This window comes from Oenanthe melanoleuca, chromosome 3 (genome assembly GCF_029582105.1).
Source record: "Oenanthe melanoleuca isolate GR-GAL-2019-014 chromosome 3, OMel1.0, whole genome shotgun sequence".
In the NCBI taxonomy this organism is placed as follows: Eukaryota; Metazoa; Chordata; class Aves; order Passeriformes; family Muscicapidae; genus Oenanthe; species Oenanthe melanoleuca.
The window spans coordinates 106392530-106407348 of NC_079336.1; the positions used below are offsets into that span (position 1 = coordinate 106392530).

The following is a 14819-nucleotide window of genomic DNA, read 5'->3' on the forward strand; positions in this document are numbered from 1 at the left end:
ACTTTAGGCTGATTTCAGGTCAAACCAAGCCATGCTTAGAGAAGTGTGCTTGGTACCAAAGTCCAGTAAATTATTTGTATTCATTGTGTGGTTCTCAGAAGCTTTCTGAATGTGCAAACTCTGTTTTGTTTAAGGGAAGAAAGGCAAATCACACTTGCCTGATTGAAAACTGCTTGTGAGAAGGTCTTTCCCAGAAAGACTTAAGAGCCTTGGGACCTTTTTTGCTTTCTTAGAAAACAGGAAATGAATTTTAGTTCTGCAGTTGATTTCTTAAGTGACTTGCTTTCTGTGATCACTTCTGGGTTCTGGAATGCTGCAGAAATTATCTGAGGGCATTTTCAACACTTCAAAATTAAAATCAAATTGCTTGAAATTGTGCCAGCATTTTAATGAAAATTATTTTCTTTAAACAAACACTTGGGGACTTTCAATTTTTTTAATTTTTATTTTTTATTTTTTTATCACAAGAGTATTCTTAATCTAAACACCTTTTCTTTGTGGTTTTTCAAGGATCCCGTCTGCAGTGCTAGAACCAGATGTGTCTTAGGATGCAGTCAAATGCAAGATCTTTTCAGCTAGAAAGTAGATGAGCAAGAAACACTCATTTTCACATAGCACAAAATTGTAAGTAGGTGTCATTGCAAACACCATCTCTGTCTCTGAGCCCACAGAAATGTCAGGGCAGAAATACCAGCAGGGCCTTTTGCTGCACGGGGAAGGTCAGGCACAGAGTGAGCACTGGGACCTCAGTCCATGAACAAATGCTTCTAACAAGTGCTGTCACTCCTTTGCTGAGAAGGACACATGTAAAAGTGACTATGCAGCACATGGGATCCCAAGGCTTCCATGTGTTTCTTCAATATCATACTTTCTGATATTCACTGGGAGATTAACCAAATTAGAGCAGGCTGCCTATAAGATAAATTCCCTAATAAAAATGTTTCAACATCCCCACCTTTCCTGGCCTTTTCATGCATCAATAAACAAACCCTTAAAAGAGCCAGTAGCAAGAGAAACAGTCTAAGTGTCTAAGATCTCCCCACATGTAACCATTAAAGTTACAACACTGCAACCTAGAAATGCTACAAACAAACAAACAAACAAACAAACAAACAAACAAACAAACAAACAAACAAACAAACAAAGCCACATAAAACCCTTTCACCCTATGGACATGGCAGCCCTTCAGATCGTGACTCCAGGATATTCTTCTTTGACACATACTGCCATGGTTTCTGAAGATAAATGCTGTTACCCTCAGCTCGCTTCTGCTTCACTATCTGGGGCTGGAACTGCAGAGATGTCAGTGCAGATAGGACCTCCCTGAGGCTTATGCTGGCCAGGAAAATGCTGGCTGGGAAAAGGATGTGGAATGTGTCAAACAAGAAGAGTCTGGAAGAAGCTTGTGATGATCTGTTATTTCACTATTAGCAAGGAGATGTGAAATTTCCTTTTCCGGATGAGCACATTTCGTGTTTTGCGTAAGAGAGAAATTGCTTCTTGTAAGACTTAGCATTTCTGCTAATTTAATGAGCTATCCATACAAATGGACTGCATTAGTCATTGGAAAGACCATTTTCAAGTTCCACAAGCATATTTGAGATCTCTTGATAAAGCCAGTAGCATGCTGGACTTTCACAAGCAGAAAGACCTCCCAAAGTATGCAAGTTATTCTTGGCATGTTGTATTCTCAACATGTCAAGGAAACATGGATTATTTTTACACAAACAGGCAAATCAAAATGGTTCCTTAGCAAGCTCCCATGAACATTCTGGACTCTGTGAAGGAAAAGAATAAAGAAAAGTAAGAAAAATAATTGCTTCTGAATTAGGTTTCTTAGATGGATCGTGTTGTCTCACATTCAGAAGTCCATTTTGCACCAGTTTGGACCTCTGACAAATGGTGGAGGGACTGAAGGATAAAACAGAAAGAACAAGCAAGGACCATTAATTAATCTGGATATCTTATACTTGAGTGGATTTTTTTCTCCATACTGTGAATTTATCTTCAAATGTAGACTGTGATAAACCTCAAACTCTTTTGGGAATTCTTTTAATAGCTGTTGATTGAAAGGTGATGTGAAGGTGTTGAGAGGGAAATGATCTCTGAGCCAGCCCGTGTGGCAAGGACATGCCAACATCTTGCTGGAAACCACAAAGCAGCACAGCAGCAAAAACCCTGGACTGTCCTCAGCTCCTCTGACATTGCAGCACACAAATTCTGCCTTAGGTTTCACAAACATTGGGGGCTGTTTTGAAACTCCCTGTTAAGGATTACAAATGCTGACTGCAGTTTCTAGGCAAAGGCAATTAGATATCACAGCTCTGGCCTCAGCTCAGTGTTTTATGTCTGAGCTCCTGTTACCATGTAGGTTCCCTATGCATTAGATTGCCTCAGCCAAAACCCAGTTCTGAAACCCACCAAATAATCCTGTGCTTTACCATAATCCTGTGCATTTTTTCCATTTCAGTGTAAAGAACTGTTTTTCCACACAGGGAAGGGATTTTTAACAGAAAAAAGGTGTAAAACATGCATAAATAGTGGCACTTAATGTGCATCCTCATCCATAGTTCCTTCTTTGGGTAGTGTGTTTACTGGTTCCATGCTCATGTCCAAATTCAGGAACAGCTCTTGCTGCTTGGGCTTGGTGCAGACTCAGGCAGCTGCCTTGAGTTTCATCTTGACCTAGCTCCATTAAATGCTGACATAGATGGGTATCAATAACTATCAATAATTATACCTTTACTCATTGGGAGGATGGTTTTATTGCATGTACTTTATCCCAGGAAAAACAAAAAAGGGCAAGAGGGAACTTCTGTGCAGCCAAAGTCTGCAGCAGCTGGGTGCTGTTGGGTTTGGTGCTGTGCAGGGCAGACAGTGGGACTTGATGATCCCTGTGGGTCCCTTCCAACTCAGCTCATTCTGTGACCTGTCAATGGCTTCTGCACCACAGGGACAGTGCTGCTGTGTGAGGTGCATTGCAATTGCATGAAAGCAAAGTTCATACTGCCTTCTCTATTTTCCTTTGGTTTTTCTAACCTTGCACCTAAAATTTGCCCTCTCTCCTCTGACAGACCTCAAGAAGAAGCTTTAAATGTGGTGCCACCACAACATCAGTGAGAGAAAACAAGACAAGTGCCTCCAAGATGTAATAAATGCTACTGTTATTTCCTATTGTTCATCTCAATCTCCAGTCCTGAGAACTTGAGTCAAATCCTAACTTTTCCTTTTATGTTTAGGCAGAATATCCAGCAAGTTAAAAAACAGCATCACAAGGAGATCCTAAGATGGGGCTTGCTCCAGTTTTCCTGCTGAGCATGTGTTTAGGAATTGCTGCTAAAAAAAGTCAGAGAGGATGGTAGTTGCTGTGCTGTCACATGGCCTGATACAGCGCAGAAGCTGCTTAGCATTCTTGAAGGGAAATTACCCAGTGCTGCAACTCACAATTTATAATTGGTTGCGTATTAATAGCTAAAAAAGGCAATAAAATCCACTGTGTGTTTAAAAAAATAGTAAGTAGGAGTATTACAAGCTGAGCAGTGAAATTCTGGAAGACTTCTTGGCTAGAGCAGGGCTGTGTGCAGTGTTGTTTCTCCTGCATTAATTACAAGCAATTTTAAATCATCTCCTTCCTTCAAGGAAGGATTTTGTTCAGTGTTTTTGTTAATTTTAATCTTGCTAACATGATACTCTCTTGGAACCTCTCCCTTGTGTCATAACAGTGAGACATGCTGCCTCTTTTGTCCCTGCCCTTTGGGAAGCACAGTTACTGCTGCTTGTTGCCTAACCCTGCTGTCGTGGCTATCCGTACACCTCCCCTGAAATGAAAAGAAACCAAAACTCCCCCCTCCCAGAGTTCACTTTTATTTGTAGTATTTAAACTAGACTGTGCAAGTGCCTCATGAAAATCGGGGGTTTAAAATGTATGGTGCTGTATTAGAGTGGAAAGCTTGTTATTCAGCACACTAATTATTTCTGAGTCACTGTATTTATGAAATGCCATGTAATAACTACTTTACCACCATGAAAAACAAATAGTGCAAAAGCAGGCACTTTATGATTTTGACATTTTAGTGTATAAACATATTCCCGAGTCTCTCTGGAGGCTACTGGGAATCAGATAATGTTTTTATGACTTCTAAAAAAATGACATTGAATTTTATAATCTGTTACACTCCATATATATCGTCAGTGTTGAGCATTTTATTACAGCCTCAGTGGCTTATATTGCAAGTGTCAGCTGCAAAGAGAAAATGTACAAAGGTGGGGTTGTGGAACTGGGGGGGGATCAAGAGGGTAAAGCCTTGCAGTGCACACCTCAAAGCCCTTGGACCAGCTGTAATGGCAGATCCCAGGCCATGCTGGGAAACTAGAATTCCCCTTCAGTTTTTTTCATTTCAGAATGGATTACAAAGCCCTTGCTGAAGGAGGCTTCCTGCTCACACTTGTCACTAGAGGATAAGTAAGTTTGGGGTCTTTTCAAGCCCTGTGTGAATGAACTGGTAACTCCAGTGCAACTGGGACACCTTGAGTGACACTCTGGGAGTGATTACAGAGGGGAAGGAGGATGGGCTTTGCCCCAGGTGGGGTTCTGAGAGGTCCTGCATGGTCCCTGAGAGCAATGAGTGGATGCTTATTAAATTGTGAGTCATTTACTCAAATGCTGGGAGAAATGTCTTTTGACATAGTTATCCAGTGCCTTTTGGGAAAGGGGCAAGGGATGAGGAAGCGCTTACAGCTTCAGAAAAACTCAAATTGTCACTGAAAATGAGAGGAAGCCATCACTGCTGGTAGATGATGGGGTCAGTGCTCCCCTTTCTGACATTGTGCAGGACAGCAGCCTCCTGTGGGGGATCTGGCTGGGTCCTGCTTCCTCTGAATTTATAGCAATTGGCAGACTGAGGTGACACATCCTCTCCTCAGTGCTTTCTTTACATGTTGGCATTAAAAAATTACAAGGAGTGTGGAGTGTGATACATTTTGCTGGAAGTGGTGAAATGATTTACCCTCTCCACATTAGGATAGACTGGTTATCCTTAGAACAATCAGCCCCCTGAGCTGGTAGACAGGGACAGGGAGCAGGAAAGACTCTCTGTGATCTAGGAGAAGGTAGCTAGTGACCTGCTGTGGCATCTAGATGCTCACAAGTCTATTGGGCAGAATGGGATTCACCTGAAGGTACTGATGGAGCTGCTGGAGGGCTCACCAAGCCACTCTCCATCATTCACCATTGGTCCTGGCTGACCATGGAGATCCCAGGTGACTGGAGGTGGTCACTGTGACATCCATCCACAGGAAGGGCTGGAAGGAGGACCTGTCAGCCTGACCTCAGTGCCTGGGAAGTTTTGGAACAGATCTTGAGTGTGATCACAAGGCACATACAGGGGATCATGCCCATCCAGGGTGGTTTTAGGAAAGGCAGGTCCTGCCTGACCAACCTGATCTCCTTTTATGACCAGATGATAAGTGCCTTATTGAACACAGTAATAAATGAGTGGACGTGGCACTCAGCGCTATGATCTGGTTGACAAAGTGGTGATTGGTCAAAGGCTGAACGATGATCTCAGAGGTCTTTTCCAACCCCAGTGATTCTGTGAGTCTACGATGTTATGTTGTATTTATTTTCTGATTTTTCTATAAATACAAGCAGATATTAAGAATGCCTCTGACTATTATATCCAAGGATAAGTGTTTGAGATACATGAGAGATATTCAGGGAATTGGTAAGCTTTCAGTAGAAGAAAATGTCCTGAGATCAATTTCCTGATTCAGTAGTGAAGTTGTCATATCATATAAAATGTAATGTGATTTTCCATGGCCCTAATAAAATCTTGACTTTTCCACCAAGCTTTCATCTATAAAAATCAAATTTATCTGGCATTCGTCTGCATTTTGAAAGGGATAGGGATTTTTCGAAATAGATATTATAGTAATCCTTTATGGTATGTTAATATAGGAGAACAATAATTTGTTGCATTTTCTTCACACAGAAACAATCAGCTGGGAAATGTGCATAATAATTGTCTTTGTCCTTCATTGGGCCATTAGCTAATGAATTTAAGCTGTACTTGGCTCTTGCTCCACTAAGAAAACTACATTAGAGATCTTGTAGTCTTGGTATTATATAAAACCTTTCAGTGGATTTTATTTTAGTCTCACTGAGGTGATGCTGCCATGGGCTGAGGAATGCATCTCAATTTTGTGGTGAGCAGTGAGCTCAGCATGGACTGATGTAGTGGGTCAAGCAAGCTGAAGGGCATCTACAGTTGTTGAAGCTACCGGGTGCCAGACCCTCTTTGTTTGGTTCCTTAATACTTTAGCTAAACTTTTCATGCCTGCTCTTGTGACAGTTTCTGGTTCACCTTTTGGGTGGGAAGACTTGCTCAACTCATTCCAGCAGTACCAAGATTCATGCTAGGGAAAATAAGTGGTTTGGACAATGCTTTAAATAAACAACAGGCTCACATTAAGTTGCTCAGTTTTACTGCCTATGCAGTTTGCCCTCTCAACAAAGAGGCTGGCAAAAGAAAACCGTATGATGGAAGAAGTGATCTTCACTGGCCTAAGCAAATAGGAGCTGTGGCTGCTGCACTGGACACTGGGATCTGCAGGCCAGCAGAGGAGTGCAGTGGGACTGCTCTTTGGGATGCCAGCTGCTGCAGCCTCCCAAGAGGCACTCCCTCTGCCCAGCCATACTGGGACACACCAGTCCCCCAGCGACTCCTTATCCCCAGCTGTGACAGCTGGGAAGTGACACACCATTCCTGCTGCTTCATGTGTCATTGCCTGCTCTCAGGAAAGAAACAAACCATGAGTTAAGCTGGGTTGCTGCCACCTTTGGGCTGCCAGAATGGTGTGCAGAACAGCAGGAGCATAAGGCAAAATCCATACTACTGTCATTTGTGTTTGGCACCTTATAAGTATTAGAAAAAAGGACCTGAAACTTCTGGGCATTACTTTGTATCTGAGCTTTTAGCTCATGGACGTCTTGGAAGGAGAATGGAGGGTGAGTGTGTGATTCACAGCTGCTGCAGATACTGAGTAGAATATTGTTCTATGGCATCATTCTGCGCCTGTTCAAGGATTATTGCTTTTGCACAAGCTGCGACACCACAGCAGCCAAGGGCTGGCTGTGACAAAACAGAGCCAAGTTTTGCTGTGTCCTGCAAAGAGAGATGGCCCCAGGCAGCCAGCAGTGCAGGGTACTTCACCTGCAAAGTCATCAGAAATGGGTCAGAACTGCCATTCCTGTTAACAGGCACCATTTGCTCCCTTACCTCTTTTCATCTCCAAAACCAGACTCTGGGCTTTCCATGACCTGCAGCCCCACATTTGGCTGTCCCATCTGCCTCCTCAGGCAAATGTTTTGATAGATGCCAGGATAGTGCAGGAGATGTTCTGAATGCTGTGCCCCAAACCATGGTATAAAACGAGCCTTGCTGGTGGCAGAAGCAGTGGCTGGAAAGCTTCAGTGCTCCGAGCTGCAGGGGACAGGTGCCAGGTAGCAGCGATCACCCATTTTCCTAAACCGGCAGCACTTACAGCCCTACTGACAGAGGTTGACTCACACCAGAAGTAAATTCAATATGCACGAGGAGACTCTTGTTCTTCCTCAGTGGAGAGCATAAAGACATATTGTCAGACAAATGAATCTCTCTCTGATAATTTTCTTCTCAACATCATTGAGTTGTCATTTCTCCTGGGCTTTGCCAGAATGTTTGATATATCCGTTGTTTCCCAAAACAGACAGATTCTTCTAGCTTGGCTGATACAGGAATTTCTGCCAGGAAGAGAGATGCTGAGATGCCTCTACCAGCCTTGTGCTTTTGTTGTGCAGGTCCTTTGCTGAGCTCTGGAGCTCTGGTTAGAGATGAAAGGAAGGTATCTTGGTGATTGATTAGGTTGCATCTCTTAGTGCAGCAATGGAATTGTTCCCAGCACTTACCTGGGCTGGGAACACATTTGCTGGGGTTTTGAGATTCTCCTTTTTTTACTGGAGAGAAACTCATTTACACCTCCAGATCTTCAGCCTCAAAACTAGTGATTCAAGGTTTCCCCAGGCACAGGAGTGTCACATATCTCCACTTAGGAAGTAGCCCCAAATAGAGGTTTCCCTTTTTTTCAATTGTCTCTCTACATGGCTGACAAAGCAGTCACTCCTAGGCATGTGTGGAGAGTCAGTAAGATCCCTAAAAAAATCAGTCAGAGAAAAAAAAATTGAATTTCCCATCCCAAGACCGTGGATGAAAGATACCTACACTGACCAACCTTCTCCTTCAGCCTGGGGCTCACTGAGGACTCTGCCATAGGGATATGTGGTCCTTAAGGTTGCATGTCCCTCCATAGCTCTTGCAGAGGAATTTAACAGAAATAACAGAAATAAAATTGTGAAGTAGGGGAAAAAACAGGAGGAGCCCAAACATGACCATGATCTAGCAAAGTAAGTCCTACATTCTACTTGTCAGCTTTTTTATTTTTGGAAGATAATTGTCCCTGTATTTTCTGACAGTGTGACTTTAATATACACAGTCTAAAAAGTATAGAGGGAGAATAGTGATAACTCAGTTAAAAAAAACTTGCAACATCATTTAAGTCCAGTGGGCTAATCTGGGCAAAATGAAGAATAGTTTCTGAGTCTGGAATTACCTAGCTTGGCTGTGATTATCAAGTTTAATTTCCAGATTAATTAGAGATATTTATCTAAACTGGATGGCTGCTGAGGTATTGAAAGTAGGAGCAGGAAACTTTGCAGTCATTTTTACAACACAGTTAATTTGTTTGTTCCTCTCAAAGATGAGTCCCTCCATACCATTTCACGCCTGCCCATCATCATTACTGCAAACTCTTGTCCACTTGAATGTCTTGCACATATGAGCAGGTCCTTGGGGCTCATTTTCATGATCTGTAACTGTGGTAATTGTACCTCTTCTCCAGGCTGAAGGCCACACCACACATACAAATTTCCATTCTGTACTTTGAGATACTTTTCCTCAAGCACCAGTGTCCCATTGTGTGATGTTTGGGATTCTGGCTGTACAAGCTGTTAGCTACAAATTTTTCCCCTTAATCTGGTAAAAGCACCTTTTTGCATAACAGCTTCTCTTACCACATCTGTAAGGTAATTGCTTCTCCACTGGCTTCCAAGAAAGCCTCAGATTTGATCTATGATGGCCTGTGCATTCCTAATGCCTGTACTCCAAGGAAATGTACCCCTGATACTGATGAACTGCATGGATGACTGATGGTGTGGATCCAAAGTTAACTAGGCATTCTCTTGAAAGGTGACATACATTATATTTGGGCAAAGAGGAGTTTCTTGAATAATCTTTAGAGACAGCTGTGTTACATTTTATGATTTCTCTCATAGTTATTTCTCATAGAAATGCAGATAAAAGAGTTACTTTACATTTTCCCAGCTTATTATTCTGATTCCATGTCCAGCCACTGATTTTCAGACAGACAGGATCACAGTAGAAAAAAATTCATGGGGCTGTTACAACCTTTGCTCCTTGACCTTCCCACCACTGAATCTGCAATTTCCTTCGTGCCACCATGAAGCATCTACAGCAGGTTAATCAGAGACTCATCATAGCCAGCATCATGTAAAATGGGCATGGGAGCCAGGAAACAAGTCTGCTTCTGAACTTGCTCCATCTCTTATTTTCTCCCATAGCTCTTAGAAAGAGCTTCACCAGGACTCACCCTCCTGTCAGGAAGTTGTAGAGAGGAATAAGGTCCCTCCTAAACCTCCTGTTCCCCAGGCTGAGCCACTCCAGCTCCCTCAGCTGCTCCTCCTCAGAACTGTGCTCCAGACTCTTCCCCAGCTTCACTGCCCTTCTTCAGACACTCTCCAGCACTCGAGGTGTGGCCTCACCAGTGCCCAGCGCAGGGGGTGATCGCTGCCCTGGTCCTACTGGCCACATTATGTACTGTTTATTCTAAAAAGAGAGGGAGAAAGGCATTCTTTGCCTCATTAGTGCTGCAGGATGTTGTGTACAAGCATAATTATACTCTGCAAAAAGGCCACAGAGACCACACAGGAAGGGTATTGAAGAACTGGAAAGGGTACAGGAGACAATGAGCATGACAAAAAATTGAAAGTTGCTATTTATGGACAAAATACAGGCTGCTTCTTTTTTTTCAATTTTTTTTTTTTTTTTTTTTTTTTTTTTTTGAGGAGAAGCAAGGGCTACTAAAAAGGTATAAACAATTTAATATGTATCAAAATGTAATGACAAAACTCATTCAGATCATTGCCAGCTGACTGACAGACAAGCTGGTAATAAACTTGGAGAAAGCATCACTAATCCAGAGTGTTCTGATTTGGAGCAGAGGAATGCTTTTTGTAGCATGGGGTCTCCACCATCAGCACCCCAGTTTTGCTCTTACCTCCAGAGTCTGAATTGCATTGTGACTTCTGCATTTCAGGAATGTGACTCCTGTCCTTGACCTCTCTGCAGATAAATACAACATGCCCTTCACTGCTGAGTGGTTTGGGAAGAATGTCAGCCAGACAAGAGAGGGGAGATAAAGGAAAGACAGGTGAGGATGTTTTCCATCTGCTCTTTTTCTGAACCATCCTGCTTGATTTGCCTACAAGGCTTTGAGCAGTGGGGTTAAGAGGAGCAGGCCAGGGGGTACCTGGTGCCTCTGGGGTGGTATAATGAAGCTGGTTACAGGAAAGATAGGGGCTGTGACATGAGGCTGCCACTCAGGGAACTGGAATTTTGGGTACCCCTTCTGGCACAGAGTCTGGAGGGAAGGCACAACAGGGTATCACCACATACAAGTGCAGGCTCCAGCCACAGCAAGAGAGTGGGAGAACAAACAATTCATAAGAAAGAGGTGCTGGTGAGTTACCCCAGCCCCTGGCTCTGCAGATTGCTTTTGGCAGCAGGGCTCTCCAAGGGGGCAGGCTCTGGATTAGAAGGTTTCAGAGGGTGGGTGCCTAGACACAGTTCTGCTGGGACCTGGCCTGGGCTGGGAATGCTGCACAGATGACTTGGTCCATAGGCAAGAGCCAGGCTGGGCTGCCTGACTCAGCCTGGGCAAGAGAGGTAACAAAACACAGGTCCACCAGTACATCCTAAAATCTACTTCTTTTGCTGGCAATGGTGGTGTCTCTGTGCCTCGTGTGTGAAGCACAGCTGGGAGTATTGCTGAAATGAGCTGCTTTTGGTCTAGGCTGTGATGATAGGAGCTGGGCTGTCTGGTTCTACAATGTGGGAATCACCTTTTCCCAGCTCCCAGTCTCAAAGTCAAGCTTCAGAGCACAAATAAAATGGGATATTGCACACACACAACGCCTTTCAACTGGTATTTAGCAGATGGAATATTTAAAACATTATTCCTTCCAATACAGAATGGCAGCTGGGTATTACCAGACCATGTGAAATGACATCTGGGTGGAATTTTATCAGCAACAAACAAGAAACAAATGAAGAAGGGAGGATTTAAAAAAAAAAATCCTTTTTTTTTTCCTATCTATACTATGATTTGTTATGTATATGTATATATACATGGATTTTTAAATCACTGTTGGGATGTGAAGAAACAAAGAAAAAAAGCAGATGATGTAATGTTATCTGTTCCATTACAGAACAGAATATTATCGTGTGGAGCACCAGTTAGGGACATGTTGGGGAGCAGGAGGTTGGTGCTTTACATCTATTACTGAAGTCAGTGCAAATTCTCCACTGCTTTAACAGGGGATCAAAGGTTTGATGGGATCTAGAAACACAAGGAGGTTAAAACGTGGCAGGTGTAGGTAACCTCATGTACACAGACCTTTGCCTCAGAAGGCAGAATGTTCTTGCAAATCTGACACAATCTAATTCCTTGATTTCCTCAGTGACATTTTTGCAGGCTCATGTACAGAAGGACAGGGAAATGGAGATTTATGACAGCTATTCCTAGCAAAGGTCATTTCTTGATTGGTGAACAACCTGTCCTTAGTCACGCTGATGACGAGGCGTTGAAGGAAAACGGAGAGGCTGGAGAGCTTTAAAGCTTGACAGGAGTAACAGAAATAGAGCATAGATCATCTCTGTACTTGAGCAAAAAAGCCTGAATTCTTCCACCATCAGTGAAAGCCAGGGAGCAGGAGGCAAAATTCAGAAAAAAAAATAAAGGGATTTCCGTACAGCTTGTGAGGGAGTCTGTGGAGATAGCAAGGGGAAAAGAGGAGTCACAGAGCACAAGTTTTTGGATAGTAAGGGTGTCCTTGATGAAACCAGCTGTTTATAAAGAACATGGTCAGGTTGCTCTGGGGCCTCCTGGTAAGCCCCACCAACTTCCCAGCGTGAGCAGCTCTCAGCATCCTGTCCCATGCCACTTCCAGAACAAATGATACACAAACAACACAAATATACACAAATACACTTCCTCAGCTCTCTTTCCACAGGCAAGGAGGGCAGCAGGAAGGCAGCAGACGTGACACACATATGGTTTAAATCAATTGTGTCATACACATTAAATAATAAAACAGTACTACTGTTTATCAGATGACTATTCTTCCAGCTTGCAGAAGAGATTTGACACTGTACATAAAATGAAGCACCATTTTTTTTGTAATCAGAAGGACCCTTCTGGGAGCCACATGAGAGTTGTTAACTCAGCTACTGACCTTAAAGGAGGGCATTTGGTACCTTGGCGAAACCAGACTTGCTTGTTTTCAAGCTCATAATATTGGATTAAGTAAAAATGTGATCATACCCCAAAGCTTGGCTCAGATCCTGAGCTAAGCTATGGTTCGAGCTGGGTCATTGCCACAAACCAGGCTTGTGGACAGCAGGACCAGTCAAGAGATGTTTGCAAATGGAAATGAAGTCAACATGGGGGCTCCTTGCTGACCCAAGGAGGAGCTTTGGGGCTCTTCATCCATGCCCTTGCTAATCCCTTTCTGCCATTTATTGGTTCCTCTGGGCTGTGAGCTGCCAGCAGAAGTCACAAGAGCTTTTGAGGTGGTCTGGTGTAAGACTCAGTCCAGTAATCTGAGAATGCTGTGGTGGCCTCTAGCTTCCAATCTGCAGCTGAAGATCTCACCCTTCCTCCCACAGCAATTCCTCACACCCTTTGAAACCTCCTAAGGCTTTCCTTAAAATCACAAGAACTGAGGATGGCTGCTCTTAAAAACTGTAAAATAGACAATTTGTAGGACAATTGCTGTGCTGTATTCCTCCTCACACAACACAGGCAAAAGCAGCCTTACGCCATGTACCTCCCAGGCCTGATGTAACCTGAATCCAAAAGCTATGAAGGAAATGGAAAATGTTAATAAATAATGATGTTTGAAACACAAGTCACTGAAAAAACAACCAGTCCTTCTGTGTTTATTCCACTGGACAGAGAATATCTATCTCAGTTTGAGGAAAGTAAGATCTTGGTCATAGTACATGTCTTACAAATTAGCCTGTGTGCTGCAGGTTATTCAGGAGATAAATCAGAGAAGCTCACAGATTAACTTTTGGTAACATATTCAGAATAAAGACAACTTTTGAAATAAAATCAGCACAACTGATTACTTAACATTTGTCTGGTATGAAGAACCAAGGATCTCCTCAGGGCCACTGGAATTTCAAATTTCCTTGCTTGATCCACTTCACAGCTGCCCATTTTCCATCTGGTATTTTCCAAGTCAGAACCAAACATTTGTGTGCTCCATAATGCATGTTCTCAGTCTGATGTGCTCTGGAAATCCTGGACTCTTTTCCCAAATCCTGAACAGGTGACCTGCTCTTTAAAAGCCCAGTGATGTCTCCCTCAAGTGTGTTGGAATTACTCTGTGTATATAGACCAGCTGTAAAACTGGAGTAGATATGTTAAGACAAATATACAGAATCTTCAAATTTTAACTCCAAAAATATGCAGGGGAAAAAAAAGAAAAAAGGATTTTCCAAAAAAATCTGTATGAGTAATACAACTGTCTGCAACATTGCAGTGTAACACTTAAAAAAAAACGAGAAACATTGCCTCTTCCAGGACAGCTCCATCCAAGAGCACACCCTCTGGCAGCTGGGGTAAGGGCTGAAGAGTAATACATTATAAGCAAAGGGCTGGCCTTTTCAATAGCCCAAATATTCAACCTCTCCGAAGTAAGCTCAGCTTAGGCCTGTGGCCATCCACACAGTCATTCTTTCTCTCCTTTCACTCCAGCCACTAAATGCTGGCAGCCTCTGTGATATGCCAGCACAGTGAGAGGCAGTTTAGGGGAAAGGAGGAAAACACTGGGATAAGGAGCTTTCCAGGCTGTGGATCAGGCTTGGACTCCATTCGGTTTGTCATGGGAAAGAAAAGAGAGAACTGCAAAGCCCCGAGGCTTCAATTTTACAGCTGCTCTCAGAGCTCCACTGCATTATCTTCCTTATTTCCCTGTGCTCCCACTTGATAGCTGGCTTAGTTTCTGACTTGGCTGGCTGATAGGTTTAGGATTAGCTCCTGGATATCATGCAACCACGTTGCCCTGACTCTGGAATTCACCTACAGCAAATCGTGCTTTGGGATCCCAAACTTAAACACACCTGTACGGGTGTCCAGAGGGCACGTGGAACCCAGCAGCGGGAACCGGAGCAAGCCCCCAGTTAATTTCAGATTAATTCTAGAACCCAGCACCGAGGGGCTACATCTGGGTGCCGACACCTCCTTCATGGCACTGCAGCGTAGGAGAGGCGTTCAGCCAGCGTGGCTGCGGGGAATCCACAGGCGCATCCCACCGGGATCACCCCTCTCACAGCTCCGCTCTCCCTGCAGACGCTTTAACACCAAACTGCGCACAACACCCAGCCCCCGCCGCCTGGGTGCCGTTCCCTGAGCACGCAGGT

General features: G+C 43.5%; 2 long non-coding RNA genes across 3 annotated transcripts; one reads left to right on the plus strand and one right to left on the minus strand.

Annotated features, from left to right (window-relative positions):
* Window positions 1-1123: 1123 nt before the first annotated feature.
* On the minus strand, window positions 1124-10476 carry LOC130251862 (uncharacterized). Its single transcript, XR_008840252.1, has 4 exons — window positions 10390-10476; window positions 9703-9938; window positions 7278-8189; window positions 1124-1778 (listed from the first exon to the last, which is right to left on the minus strand). It is a non-coding gene; the product is annotated as an uncharacterized LOC130251862 (long non-coding RNA).
* Window positions 4209-13137, plus strand: LOC130251861 (uncharacterized). Of its 2 annotated transcripts, none has more exons than XR_008840251.1 (4): window positions 4209-4466; window positions 4597-4643; window positions 10429-10542; window positions 13059-13137. It is a non-coding gene; the product is annotated as an uncharacterized LOC130251861 (long non-coding RNA). The 2 variants fall into 2 exon arrangements; XR_008840250.1 differs by lacking the exon at window positions 13059-13137 and adding an exon at window positions 11363-12120.
* The last annotated feature ends 1682 nt before the right edge of the window (window positions 13138-14819 follow it).